Source organism: Puma concolor, chromosome B1 (genome assembly GCF_028749965.1).
Source record: "Puma concolor isolate L17-30 chromosome B1, mPumCon1.1.hap2, whole genome shotgun sequence".
Lineage (NCBI taxonomy): Eukaryota > Metazoa > Chordata > Mammalia > Carnivora > Felidae > Puma > Puma concolor.
In genome coordinates, this window is record NC_141670.1 from 109,630,905 (window position 1) to 109,646,979 (window position 16,075).

Below are 16,075 nucleotides of genomic sequence, written 5' to 3' on the forward strand. Positions count from 1 at the left end.
ATTCAGATATACAAATGGTCTAATTAAGGTTTAAGAATGGATTCACTTGGATGAAATGCTGAAATTTACAGTAAGTTGAATCATTTTTGCTTCAATCTCACTTTTCCCTGTATTTTCTGTCCCGTACCTCCTCTTCCTTTTTTAGCCAATCTCCTCAGTTTGCTACTTCCAACATATCTTCTTGAACTGACTTGATGTGATTCTTGTTCCACCCTCCCTGAAAGTAATTAATTACTTCCACGCTGCAAAATCCAACTGCCATTTCTCATCCCCTCATCTTTGATTTATTAGCAACATTTGATGCTCCTTTATCTTTGAAACATTATCTCTGCTTGTCTTCCAAATTCGTATTTTCCTGTCTGTTTTTTTTCTTTCCTTACCCGACAGCTCCTTCTCATTCTCTTTTAATGGTTTTGCTTCATGTCCAGTGTTGTAGTGTGCCAGCAATTAGACCTTTAATTTCTTCTTTTTTTTATCTGCATTAAATCTCTTGGTAATATCCAATATTATCATTTTAAATAACATTTTATAATAAGATGCCCATGTTTTTATATCTCCACTCTTAAATTTTCTCAACTCTAGATCCATGTCCATCCATCTATCAGTGTTTCTGATTTTATTCTTATAAGAATTTTAAGCTCAAAATTCTCAAAACTGAACTCTCAATCATTAACCACCCCTTCCCATTGCCACCACCCAAACTGTCTCTTCCCATAATCTTGCCATTTCATTAGTGACAAACTCATCCTTTCAGTTGTTCAAGCCAGAAGTTTGGGTGGCCCCTTGACATCTCTTTTCCATTCCACCTCATTTTCAGTTTCCAGAAAACCCATTAGTATTTTCTTTAAAATATACCTAGAATCCTACCACTTTCTGTTGCTTCCACTGCTGCTTCTTTGCCCTAAACCACCAACATGTTTCATTTTCTTGAAACTATCCTCCCTGTCTCTTTCCTGGTCACATTTCAATCTGTTGTTCCACACAGCAGTAAAATAATTCTATTAAAAGATAAGTTACACAACACGGGATCCTTAGGTGGACTTTGTTTCACTCAGAGTTAAATGTCAAAAATTTTAGAGAAGCGTATAGGTGAACAGGAGATTGTCACTCCCACTAGCACTACCACCAATGCCTTCCTGATTTAATTACTTGCTAATAGACATTTCAGCCAAACTCACTTCCCTGCTGTTCTACACTAGGCTTACACCTAGTATACTTAGGACCCACTCTTCCTCTACCTGGAATTCTCCCCCCCTTCCCCTGCATATCTACATGGCTTGACACTTCCCAAGACTTTGACAATCCAAAGTCTGTATTCAAATGCCATTTGATTTAGTGAAGCCTTTCTTTGCTTCCCTATTTAAAATGGTAATGTGTTCCTTTCCTTGTTTAATTTTCCTTCATAGCACTTATCACTATCTAATGCATTATTTATTGTACTTATATATTTTATTTCTGTCTTACCCCCTTAAAATCTTAGCTTATAAAATGATGTTTATTTCTGTAAAATTGTGATTTTAAACATTTCACAGCCCTCCATTTTTGGTATTGTGATACTTGATTTCAGTAAGTAACAAAGCAGACTTCATGTAATTACTTGATACTGGTTAATTTTTCTTACTGTATGCTTTCATAATTCTTGAAATTAAAAAAATGATGTGGGGCGCCTGGGTGGCTCAGTCAGTTGAGCGTCCAACTTTGGCTCAGGTCATGATCTCATGGTTTGTGAGTTTGAGCCCTGCATCACGCTCTGTGCTGACAGCTCAGAGCCTGGAGCCTGCTTCGGATTCTGTGTCTCCCTCTGTGTCTGTCCCTCCCCCGCTCACACTCTGTCTCTGTCTGTCAAAAATAAATAAACGTTCAAAAAATGTTTAAAAAATGATGTCAATGTGGAAAATCAATATATTCTATTTTAAATTTGAACCTAACATGTTTCATGATTTCTTTTTAGAAAATACAGAAAAATATTTTAGAAATAAAAATTATTTTCTCTGACAAGTACTTTGGTTACATATTGTACTTTTTTCATAAAATTATATAATCATCCTTGTTATTAGAACCTTCATAACACTATCTTTTCTACTATATACTCAATCCTTAGTATAAGTGAAAGTAGCTTCTAAGTTCTCCTTGATATATCTTAGAAGCCCTTTCCAAATTTAAATTACTTATTCTAAATCAGCCAGTAGCCTGCTCATACACTGTTTTAATTAATGATTTGAGATGTAAGACAATTATGACATAGTAGAAGCAAAAAGCACATAATGGTGTAATTATTTCTTAAAGCACTGTGGGGATAATGTAGGTTAAATGCTCTGCTTGTCTCACTGTTTCTTCTATCCAGTGTGTCACTGACATTTCATATTTCTACTTACTTGTGAAAGATTAAGTAGCTTTATTTTGGATTGTATGTCACAGACTCTAATTTTGGAAGTTGTACCCACTTTTGCATAGATGATGTGATGAATGGTGCTAAATATAATATAGTTGCTTAGAAATAGTAAGGAGGGCATAGGAAATCACAGAAGCAAAGCAATCAGGTACAAAGACTTAAGTAATTTTTAGTGCTTTGTTGATTGAATCACAAAATAATATATTATTTAAATAAAATGCAAAAGCAGAAAAACGAATATTATTATTGAGATTAGGATAAGAGCTACTGAATATAAAGGTAGAAGGTGTATGTGAAAATCACCCAAAATCTCTTCCTCTACCTTTGATGACCCAAGCATTTCAGCAAACTGGATATAAATAAAGACAAAATGAGACCTATCCATTATTGTATTATTTTATACACTTACATGTTCATACAGGTATAGAATATAATACTTTTGAATATTATAAGAACAAAATAAATTATAAGTAAGAGGTATCATTATTGTTTTGGGAACTAAATAATGAATGTCACTTTCTTTGGCATTTTTGTTCTCCTTTAGGAACTTAGAGGCTGACATTAATATTTATTTCTCTCTGTTCTTGGGTCTAGTTAAACATGATCAACTGTGCTTGATTGAGTGTCTTTGATTAACAATGTCTCAATTTCCTTAATTATAAATACTTATAATAACCTTCTGCCTCAGAGGAATATTGTGCTATTTACTAAGAACCAAAGACATCCCAAGAAAATTTATTCTTCAGGGTAGAAGTCAAAACCCTAAGTAGAAATATGTGTTGAATAATTTTGCATGAATGTTGCTGTTTCCCTATGGTCATCATTGTTTTAATTTTTTCTAGACTGAAGAGACATCTCTTTAACAATTGGCTATACCACTTTGTGTTTCTGCCATCTCATTTTATCACTACTGCCTTTCCTCCTAACTCTTTTCAATTGCATACTCTCAACTGTCAACTCCATTGTTTAAAAAACCCACTAGACCCCACAGGACTATCTTTCTTTGCATGCTTCAGTGGGAACTTCACTTTTCTTGTGTAGTAGCTCCTTGTCTGCATCCATGTAAAGAGAGCAATTCATTCTTACTGTCATTATTTCTAGTCATAAAGGAAGCACAGCATTCTTCCTCCTCACTCATATTGCTTCCAAACCACTAATTTTCCATTTTCTTTCTTTTTTTAAAATGTTTATTTATTTTTGAGACAGAGAAAGACAGAGCATGAACGGGGGAAGGTCAGACAGAGAGGGAGACACAGAATCTGAAGCAGGCTCCAGGCTCTGAGCTGTCAGCATAGAGCCCAATGCGGGGCTCGAACTCACAGACTGTGAGATCATGACCTGAACCGAAGTCGGAAGCTCAACCGACTGAGCCACCCAGGCGCCCCTAATTTTCCATTTTCATATAAAGCATGCACTTTTAGACACCTGCCAAATAGCTATACAGTTTTCTTCCTGTATTTCTTTCTTTCCTATTTATTTTTATAATTTTTGTTTAAATCCTAGTTAATTAACATACATTGCAATATTGGTTTCAGGAGTAGAATTTAGTGATTCATCACTTACATATAACACCCAGTGCTCATTATAACAGGTGCTCTCCTTAATATCCATCACCCATGTAGCCCACCCCCCACCAACCTCCCTCCAACAACCCTTAGTTTGTCTCTATCATTAATAGTCTTTTATGGTTTGTTTCCCTCTCCGTTTTTTTCCTTTCCCCTATGTTCATCTATTTTGTTTCTTAAATTACTCATATGAGTGAAATCATATGATATTTGTCTTTCCCTGACTGACTTCTTTCATTTAGCATAATATACTCTGGCTCCATCCATGTCATTGCGAATGGAAGATTTCATTATTTTCAGTGGGTGAGTAATATTCCATTGTGTATATATACCACATCTTCTTTATCCATCATCAGTTGATGGACACTTGGGCTCTTTCCATAGTTTGGCTATTGTAGATAATGTTTCTTGTTCTTCTTTCATCATTACTTTTTGCATTCACCAAGGACTTTGGCACACAGAGATGATATAGTTCTCTCTACAACTAAATATACCAACATCTTGGCGTATGTTTGTCTTTGGAATTTGAAAAATTATGTGTTGTCTGTGACCTACTTAACATCCTGATTTCACATTTCTTGATCTCCCAATTTCCAATAATTTATCTCTATACCTTATCTGTAAACCATTCCTACCACTAGGCTCTGAATGTTTTCATTAACTATTTACCTTTAAAAAATATTTTGAGGGCACCTGGGTGACTTAGTCAGGTAAGCATCCAACTCTTGATCTCCGCTCAGGTCATGAATAAGAAGAAAGGGTTCTTCTCACGGTTTGTGAAATTGAGCCCATATCAGGCTCTGTGCTGAGAGCACAGAGCCTGTTTAGGATCCGCCCGCCCCCACCCCCCCCCCCCGCCTCTCTGTGCTCTTCCCCTACTCACTCTCTCTCACTCTCAAAATAAATAAATACACTTTAAAAGAATATTTTGAATCTCAGTATTTTCCTCTGGATGCAATGCCCGATCATTTTAGCTCTTAAAATTCTTCTAGTTTTCTTTGATTTCATGAAGACCATCAATTCCATGTTAATTCCAGTACTTTATAAAATATCCAGTCTTAATAGTAAATTCACTCCAATATACAGGTTACAAAGATCTAACTCCTAAGCTCTTACTCTGGCATCCAAAAGAGTACAAAGAAAATGAGCCACCTTTGTAAATATGTGGGCAATGCAAATGCCATCCCAACAATGTCACAGAGGTTCATACCAGTCCTACTTCAAGACTGAGTTTGAAAAATCTGTATGTCAATCCACTGCCTAGTCTCCAAAATCCGTATCCATGTTTCCTCATCTCTGACCTCTCTTCATATATATATATATATATATATATATATATATATATGTATGTATATATATGTATATTTGTATATATATCTATATATCTATATATCTATATCTATATATATCCCTCTATCATTTACCCTTGCACTCTTGGCAGAAGATGTTGCCTCCAACTTCCCTGGAATGAATGAGTTAACTCTGCCACTTGGAAATTCTCCCCAATAATCTTACTTTCAAACCAGATACATTATACTTTCTTCTCTTAGTGGAGAATGGGCACTTACTCTTATTTCAGGTTACTTTTTTCTTGCTCTTTGAGGTTTGTTCCTTCAGGGATCTTGAGCTATCTGTTGTTTCCTTTTCTTCTTACATTCAAATGCTTACTGAATCTTTACTCTTAGAATATAAGGCATGTTCAAATCACTCTGGTTTTATTAGGAAAAAATCACAAAAAACATTTTCAGAGACCCAACATTTCTATCCACCTACAGCTGTAGCATAGGCCTCCTCTCCTTTATAATACTTTGTGAGAAAATACTAGATGTGTATTCTTTTTATGGCCTGATTTTCCATTGATTCCTCCAGAAACCAAATCATTATGTCACTCACTACTGAACTGAAACTGCTTCGCTGAGTTCAAAACAGTGCATAGTGCAAAGGGTAATGGGAATTTTTTTTTTACTTTTCTTTGAACATTTGCTGATATTGACCATAAATTTCCAATTTAGAATCCCTTTCTTCTCTGGCTGTGACACTTCTGTTGATTGTTGTTGTTTGTTTTGCCTGGGTTTTTTTCTTCTATCTCCAGTGACTCCTTTCCTGTCATGATTTTGATTATTTTTCTCTTTATCCTGAAACACAATATGACTTAATTGCATTCTTCACCCTTAGCTTTTTTCCCTTTAGACATTTTCACTTGGTGACTTCATCCAATTTATGGGTTCTATAAGAAAAAAAATAATTCACTTATTTAGCAATTATTTATTAGGGAACTACTACATACCAAGAACTTATTTAGGCAATGGGGACATAACATTAAGCAAAATTGAATAAAATCTCCTCCTACAACTTAGGTTATAGTGGAGGAAATAGACAACGAACAGACTTTTTTTTTCCCCCTCTGCTACAGAAAAAAAAAAAAAGTGAAGCAAAAAGAAAATAACAGTGGATGTCAGGAAGAGGGATGAAATTTTTAAGGGAAAAACTTATTAAATCATATTTATATCCCAGTAGTCCAGTCATGGTCCCTGGCTTCTCTTTACCTCCTGTGCCCTGGGTTATCTTTGTTGCTAACTCAGCCTGACATCTGGTGTGCCAAATGTCAATATAGAGAAAACCTTGGTAATCAATGAAACCACACACTATTAAAAACTAGGGTAAGCAATATGATATGTTAAATTTGTAAAATCAATGTGAACTTGTAATAAGAAAGGAAATATTTTTAAAGATCCATCACTCATAAAGTTTCCTCAGTAGCAACATCAGAGACAAATACCCACCACCAACTCAGCTGTGAGCCTCTGACCCTCTGCTAATATTCTCCATGAAGGAAACCAAGACTCCTTTGAACATGCCTAATTCCATTCCTTGGGACTATATAAAATGAGGAAAGACTGGCAAAAACTTTATAGAAATAAGTGAAAGGATAAGAAGTCAATTTCAACAGGCTTCTTCTATCCAAATTTGTACAATTTAAGCATTTAGAAACAATATAACTTGCTATTTCATTATTATTAATTTATTTAAAGCAAATTGAATCTGAGAAAGGCTATGAGTTAACAAATATATTTAAAAGAGTTACTAAGTACAATACAAGGTACTTGTATGAAAATAAAGGCAGAGTTATGGAGATATTTTCTATAATTTTTAATATGGAATCTAATATAGATGAGTATTGTTTATTCTACTTTATTCAATATTTGTTTATAAAGTGTAGCTATATACTTGTTTTGAACTGTGAAAAAAAAATTTATAACTCCTAACTGTACCTTGCCTATTTCCATGTGCTACCAATTTTAGAAAACTGAACACTGGTACCTCACATTTTTTTTCACATATATTGATATATTCAATAAATATTAATCAAATGAGCATTGTTTGACAGGTACTCTGAGGCACTGGGGATATAACAATATACCAAACAACACAAAATCTATGACCTTATACCATTTACATTCTAGTGGAAGAAAAAATAAAATTGACAGATTAAAAAGTAAAATATATATTACGTTAAGTGATGTTAACTACTGAGGTAAAAACTAAAGAAGAAAATGGAGTCATGAAATGCCTTGAATCAATGGGAAAAATTTAACAGTTTATCTTAGAAACTGCTCACTGAAAAGGTGACATGAGTAAAGACTTAAAGGAAATAAGCAAAGTAGGCTATTAGACATCAAGTAAAGAACACTCTAGGCCAAGGGAACAGCAATTGAAAAGGCCTTGAGGCAAGACCATGCCAAAATATCAGATATGAAGAATATTTAGGTGCCAGGACGATTACAGCAGATATAAGAAGAAGAGGGCAGGAGATGAAATACAAATAGTGAATAAGGAGTCATATAAGGCTAGTTGGCCATTGTAATGGAAGCCATTGGGGGATTTTATAATGTGATATCATATACATTTTAACAATGTCATATTGGCTACTATGTTGGTAATAGACCATAGGAGTTAACATCAGAAAAAAAAGACAAAGAGCTATGAATGACAATAATCCAGGATAGAGATTATAATGGCTTGAAGCATGGTGTAGCTGTTTGAAGTAATGGGAAGTCAAATTCTCATATAATTTTATTATAAACATAAACAATTTCAGTGATATATCAGATGTGGAATGTGAAGTAGGAAGGAATCAAGGGAAACACCAAGACTTTTGAGCAATTTGAAAGAAAAGAATTAACATTAAATGAGATGATGTCATGGGTTGAATTGTGTCCTATAAAATTCATATACTGAAACCTTACAGCCCCCCAGAATTTCAGAATGTGACTTTATTTGGAGAAAAGTTTCTTTCAGATGTAGTCAAGTTAAAATGGGGCCATTAGAGTGCCTATAACCCAATATAACTATTGTCTGTATAAAATGGAAAATTTGGACATAGAGGCATGAACAGAGGGAAGATAATGTGAAGACACATGGAGAAAATGGCCACTTACAAACCAAGAAGAGAATCTTGAAATAGAGTTTACCTCACAGACCTCAGAAGAAGCCAACCCTGCCTGCAGAAAAGAACTTTCTCTTTCCTGGGAAATTCTTTTTAGAATGACATGAGTTATTAACAAACTAACAAGAAAATGAATTCATATATACATATTCTGACTAAACAGGAGTTTGTGTTCGTTTTCTTTTATTATTTTTTTTAAGTTAGAGAAAGTGAGTGGGGGAGGAGCAGAAATTGAGAGAGAGAGAGAAAAAGAGAGAGGGAGAGAGGGAATCCCAAGCAGGCTCTGCACTGTCAGAGTGGAGCCCAATGCAGGACTCGAACTCATGAAATGCGAGACCATGACCTGAGCTGAAACCAATAGTTAGATGCTTAACTGACTGAGCCACCCAGGTGCCTCAAACAGGAGTTTTTAATATAGTAGTTTTTAAATTTTCTTTTATGTTAGGTTGGTAATGGTAATTCTAAACTTCATTTTTTTCCCCAATTGATGTTTTAAATTCATTGCTTTGCCACACAATCCAATTTAGAAACAAAATTAAATAAAATGACTTGCCTCAACTAAAAAAAACAGTTCCCCCAATTAAAAATTAGTTTTTAAAATTACATTTACAAAATGTCCATTCCAACAAGGAATGATAGCACAGACTCATTTCTCCCTGCTCTTCTCTATTAAGGACAACTATTGACTTGGGAAATAATGCAAGAAGCAACCAAAGAAGAACTTCAGAAGATGGAAAGAGGAAGATGAGCTGGCTAGAGACTATAGGATTGGAAGAACAACATAGTGGCATGGCATCTTATAAGCCCATCACACAATAGAAGAAGACAATTCAGGGGCGCCTGGGTGGCTTGGTCGGTTGGGCGTCCGACTTCGGCTCAGGTCATGATCTCACGGTCCGTGAGTTCGAGCCCCGCGTCGGGCTCTGTGCTGACAGCTCGGAGCCTGGAGCCTGGAGCCTGTTTCGGATTCTGTGTCTCCCTCTCTCTCTGCTCCTCATGCGCTGTCTCATGCCCTGTCTCTCTCTGTCTCAAAAAGATAAATAAACGTTAAAAAAAAAAAAAAATTAAAAAAAAAAAAAAAAAAAAAGAAGAAGAAGACAATTCAGGGCCAGCATTTCCCAACCTTAAACAAGCAAAAGAAGTCAACTCAGAAAGGTTCATTCTTTTCCCAGATTGAATGGAAGTCCTGCTGATAACACAAACAAGCCCAGCAGCATGAATAAGGAAGACACAATTAGAGGGTGAAAATGGGCTACTATACACCACATGCAAAGGAAATGCTGTCATGATGAGCTCCTGACCTGGAAAGTGTCCACTTTTCACCAACTACAGATTCCTCTTCTCATCAAAAGGCCATGGGTGGCTGGGAAGCACCAGGAAGGGGGGCTCCCCCACAACAAATGGCCTAGTTCAAACAGCTTCTTCATTCCCACATGCCAAGGACTCCTCCCCCGCCCCCTGCCACTTCAAGACACCTGGTAGCCCAGCCTAGAGAAATTCCTTCCAACCCCCATCCCCAAGGCAGTGGCAGCAGGAATCATGGAGAGATCCTGCAGCAGTAAATCAGCAAAAGTGACCAAAATAGCTACACAAAAACTCTGAAAATTAAATTGTCATTATTACTACAGACTACAAAAGTAGTCCAGAACTTATTTGCTAAACTAAACAGATGACTGCCTGATAAATAAAAGATTCAAATAGAACCCAGAGTCTCTTAACATAATAGACAGAGCCAGGATACAATTGAAAATACTATCATAGCAAGAAACAGGAGAATCGCAAATACAATGAGAAAAGATAACTGATGCCAATAGTGAGCTGAATAAGATGTTTGAACTATCTGGCAAGCATGTTAATTAGACATCATTAAAATACCTCAACAAGCAATTACAAATTCTCTTAAAACAAATAAAGTGAAGAAAAATCCTAACAAAAGTAGAAATTATTAATATAAAAACATGGCAATTGTAGAAACAATACTATACATGACAGTACACAAACAAAAGTCTTGATAGTGGAGCTCAATAGTAAATAGAGGAGAGATGATAGATAACAGAATCAGGAGTTGATAGATAATAGATAACAGACTTTAGTAACCTGAACAAATAGAAAATAGACTGCAAAAATAAATAGCTCCTCAAGGCCCCTGTGAGACAATAACAAAAGATCCAACAAGGTTATATTTGGAGTCCCAGAAGGTGAGAGGGAGTATGGAACTCAAAGAGCATTCAAAGACTTATTATGGCTGAAAACTTCCCAAATTTGGCAAAAAGATATGAACTTATAGATCCAAGAAGCTCAGCAAACTCCAGAGTAAACAAACAAATTATTCTGGCCAAGACACATTAATATGAAACTTATGAAAACTACAGACAAAGAAAAATATCTTAAAAGCTGTAAAAGAGAAATGTCACGTTGACTATAGGGAAAAAAATGCAAATGACAGTGGATTTCTCATATGAAGCCAAAGAGGCCATAAAGAATTGACACAAAATTTTTCAAATACTGGTTAAAAAAAAAGAAAGAAAAGAAAAACAAAACTGTGAGCTGCAAATTCTATATCCAGTAAAACTACTTCAGGAAGAAAGAAAAAATATATATATTCCCAATATGGGATCAGTTTCCAAATTTTTACCATGTTTATGATGAAAAAATTAATCTTCTTTCATTTTCAACTTCCAGATTATGGCAGAGAAACTTGATCTTTAACATGAAGTTCAAAAAACATGTGTAAATTTTTTTTCAAATAAAAGTTTTAGAAATATGTGAAATTTATTATACCTTCCCCTAATAATGAATGTTGTATGTATTTTTCTTGTATTCAACTATTACAACCAACTCAGAATCTCAGTGGCATAGAACAACAACCACTTACTACTCATTCATGTCACATGTCAGCATTTATGGATTGATTCTAGCATTGCTCAGTGGAATTCTTATTCCAAAAATCCAGGCTGAAAGTGGCAGCCACTGTCTAGGATATGCTGTTTTTGTGAAAGATGAAGACAAAAACATGCATCGATCTTAAAGATTCTTCATACAAAACTGTGACACATGTGCTCATATTTCTTTGGTCAGAATAGGCCCATGGTCAAACTCAATGTCAAGAGGACAAGGTAGTATGCTCCTCCCACAAGAGGCACTGAAAGTCATGGCATGTGGGTAGGAGTGTATAATCTTTTTGCTGGAAGGGAAAGTGAATGATATTAAACAATAATAAATGTACTACAATGTAGCATTAAATAGTAATTTTTATTCTCTGGTGATTATTGTGAAATATTTTATAAAATTTACATTCTTAGGATATGGTATGCAGTCACACTGCTCTAAAGAACATTTTGTCTAGCATTTAGCATTTTTTCAAGGTAGTCAGTTGAACAGTGGTCACAAATACTCTTCAAACAAAACAAACACAATCAAATAAATTTGGGAGCTTCTACTTCTTAAAGTTTGCTGTTAAATTGAAAAACCCTTGATCTATATATTTTAGCAGTAACATTTCAAGTATCCTATTTTGATTTCTACAGTGGTCACTTAACATATTGGAACATAATAATCATCAAGATTTTATGCACATAGTCAACATTTTACAGAATTATAACAGCAACAGTTTTATCATCCAGAAAATCAAATGAAGTTTGTGGCAATCCTATCCATAATGTGGATCAATTAATCTGGAAAGATAAAAGTGCAAAAGATTAAAAAAAAAAAAAAAAAGAGCAAATACCATGTTGGAGTGATAGTTTATTGACAAACCCTACTAACTCATGTGTTGCCAGTAGGTAACATTTGAAACCAAACAGCATTGTTCACCATTTTCAGGAGTTTTTTGATCCATTGGGATACTCTTCAGGGATTGCAGAGCTGGTACATAGCCTCCTTTCATTGGACTACTCTGTAAATGGAAGAAAATACACAAAAAATCTACCCCAGTGAAGTTAAATGACTTCCTAAGTCACTAAACACAAGCTAGGTGGAGAACTGAAAATAGACCCCAGATCTCCATGACCATAATTGCATCACTAAACCGCACTCTCCTTTTGGTCGAAAGCCTTAGGATGATTAATAAGCTATGGGTTAAAGTGCACAGGAGAAACTTCCTTTATAGACCAACAATAAGGAGATGTATTCTCATTTTATTTTAACATCTTAGTAAACCACAGATAAATATATTAAAATCACATTATGGTAGATGACAAAGAGCTTTCAAAAATAAAGTAAAAGATTTGTTACCAGCTCTTACTTCAACAGATTTTAACAGAACAATCGTTTAGGATTCTTGGCTTAAATGCTGATGTTGCTGATAACATTTGATTTGATTTATATAATTTGTTTATCCACTAAGATTATATAGACTATTTGCCTAGGAAATTTGAAAAATTAGAAAATGCTTTGATGTCTTTGGCACTTCCATCTACAGAAATCAAATGTTTAATGTAATATATTAATTTGTTGCAGTAAAACATACTTTTTTACCCAAGACCCACAACAAGAAATTAATTTTAGATTGTGACTCTTCCCCTCGGCACATAATTTGGATATATATTACTTAAAGCTGAAGCAATACTTTTACTACTTGAATATATTGTTATCTTCTGTTTTATTCAATCCCCCCGCTCTCTTTAAATGCTAGACAAAGCACATTGTATGGACCCAGTACAGTTTGATCAATTTTAAACAAATCTAGGTAAAAAAAAAAAATTCACATTGGATGGGAGATGTACCATGTATTCTTTCCACTGGTATTATTATACTGTGGATAATAGGATATTATTTACAAAAATTAGCCAACTGATTTCCAAATTCCTAGGCAGCCAAACACACAAAACTGTGTATCAACTCTTCCTCTACTAGTAGAATAAAGGAAGTTTGTTTACTCCATATCTTTTCTTCTCACTAACTACAAAACCAACCATGACTTCACTTTTGCCTTAATTTCAGTGAAGGAGTTCTCACCAAGGACACAAATTACTTCCATACCAAACATTAGATTGATAGTTTTCAATCCTGATCTTCTTTGCCCTCTCAATAGTATCTGACAGCGTTGACCATTCCTTCTAAAACCCTCTTTCCTTTGATCTGCTATTATACCATCCTCCCTGAAACTTCATGTTTAGTCTCTGTTTTAACAATAAATGTGAGGAATTCCTCAATAAAAGCCAGGAATTCCTAGGCTTTTTTTCCTTTTTGTATATACATATTTAATTTTTTAATGTTTATTTATTTTTGAGAGACAGAGTATGTGTGGGGAAGGGGCAGAAAGAGAGAGAGACACAGAATCCGAAGCAAGCTCCAGGCTCTGAGCTGTCAACACAGAGCCCGACATGGGGCTTGAACCCACGATCCATGAGATCATGACCTTAGCCGAAGTCAGACGCTTAACCAACTGAACCACCCAGGCACCCCTATATACATACATATATATATATATATATATATATATATATATATATATACACACACATATATATGTATACATGTATATATACATATACATATGTATATATACATGTATACATATATATGTATATATGTATATGTATATATGCATACGTGTATATACATGTATGTATACATGTATATACATGTATATATACATATATGTATGTATACATCTATATACATGTATATATACATATATGTATATATACATGTATATATGTATATGTTTATATGTATATATATGTATATATATATAATTTTTAGTTTCAACTTGGAGCACAGCTTAGGTTTTCATTTTTATGAAAATTATTTATAAATTTATATCTCTAGCCAAGACATTTCTTTGGAGTTTCAAACTAGTATAGTTAACTGCACTATGCCATCTCTCTCACTTATTTTTACTTTATTTGATATGGAAAACCACTTATTTGATATATCAACACTCTTCAAATTCAAATTATCCAAAATCAAATGTTACCAAACTCTCCAGTCCTGTTCCCTATCAAATTTGTTATTTTCCAGTATTACCTGTTTCAGTGAATGTCAACAATATACTTTCAGTTGTATACATTAGAAAATCACTATTTCCCTTGATCTTTATCCATCCCAACTAACTTTATCATTTAAATATCCTTTAATTCCTTGGACTTTTTTCCAACGTGCCACTACAGACAGAAACCATATAAAATCTCTTCCTGGATCTACACTTGCCCTCATCCTATTCATTCTCCACCCTGCAGCCAGAGTATTATTTTTAATAACATATATCTGGTAATATAAATGTTCTGAAAAAGAATCCTTAATGAAGTCTTATTGCTCTCAAAGTCCTAAATTCCTAAAGCAGCATAGAAAGTCTATCAAGGCCCAACCTATCTGTACCCTCTAGTATACTTGGTCTTGCTCCAAGACCTTGTCCTTTGTTTCTCCTTGCTCTTTATGCTGAAGTCACATAGGATCATTTGCAGTTCATCAAAGATAATTTGTTTCTTCTCACCCCTTTATATCTGTCACTCTTAATATTGATAATGAGTTTTAATATTAACTTGTCTTACCTAATTTTTCCTCAGACATATTTCACTTCAATTATCACTATGTCCAATCCTTTAACATATTTTCATAAGCCTATATTTCTTTCCTTCAACATCTCTCACAGATATAACATTATAACTAATGTATGCCCATTCCTACTCACCTGTTAGTTCTATGAGGGCATGGCCTATTTCCATTTTTCCTTGGCATTGTGTCTCAGGAGTCTCTAAGAGGTGTTCACTATGTGTAGTTGTTGAATATATGAACAAATTGTATCAAAGACAGTTATTTAGGGGAGTAGATTTCATTGTTGTAAGAAGCATATTAAATGTTGTAAGAGTATTTTAATAGTTGGTTAACATTAAATGATGTAAATAAAGATTTTATGAAATTTGTTTCTTTGGGAAACTGTCAACAATTATATAGGAACTCACATATATAGTGCACTTTGGGTAAATCTCTTTCAGGAATTTTTCTTGTTACAAATACTTTTTTGAAAAACATGTTCTATTATTTTTTTAATTTTAATTCCAGTATAATTAACATACAGTGTTATATTAGTTTTTAGTGTAAAATATAGTGATTCAACAATACTATACATTATTAGGACTCATCATGAAAAGTGTACTCTCAAATACCCATCGCCTATTTTACCCATCCCCCCACCTACTTTTCCTCTGCTAACCATCAGTTTGTTCTCTATAATTAAGAGTCTCTTTCTTCATTTGGCTCTCTCTCTTTGTTTTTGTTTTTGTTTCTTTGCTCATTTGTTTTGTTTCTGAAATCTCACATATAAGTGAAATTTTGTGGTATTTGTGTTTCTCTGATTTATTTTGTTTAGGATTATACTTTCTAGCTCCATTCATGTTTTTGCAAATGACAAGATTTAATTTTTTATGGCTGAATAATATTCCACTATATATGTGTACTACCTCTTTATCCATTCATCTATTGATGGATACTTAGACTGCTTCCAGAATATGGCTATTGTAAATAATGCTACAGTAAACATCACGGTGCATGTATTTCTTTGAATTAGTGTTTGTGTACTTTTTGGGTAAATAACCAGTGTTGTGATTACTGGATGATAGAGTAGTTCTATTTTTAACTTTTTTAGGAACTTCCATACTGTTTTCCACATTGACTATACCAATTTACATTCCTACCAACAGTATATAAGCATTCCTCTTTATCCACATC

General features: G+C 34.2%; 1 protein-coding gene across 2 annotated transcripts in view; it reads left to right on the forward strand.

Moving 5' to 3' along the window:
• Positions 1-16,075, forward strand: part of LOC112858277 (N-heparan sulfate sulfotransferase 4) — a 432,421-nt gene that overhangs the window by 82,226 nt on the left and 334,120 nt on the right. The gene's annotated exons all lie outside the window — the stretch shown is intronic.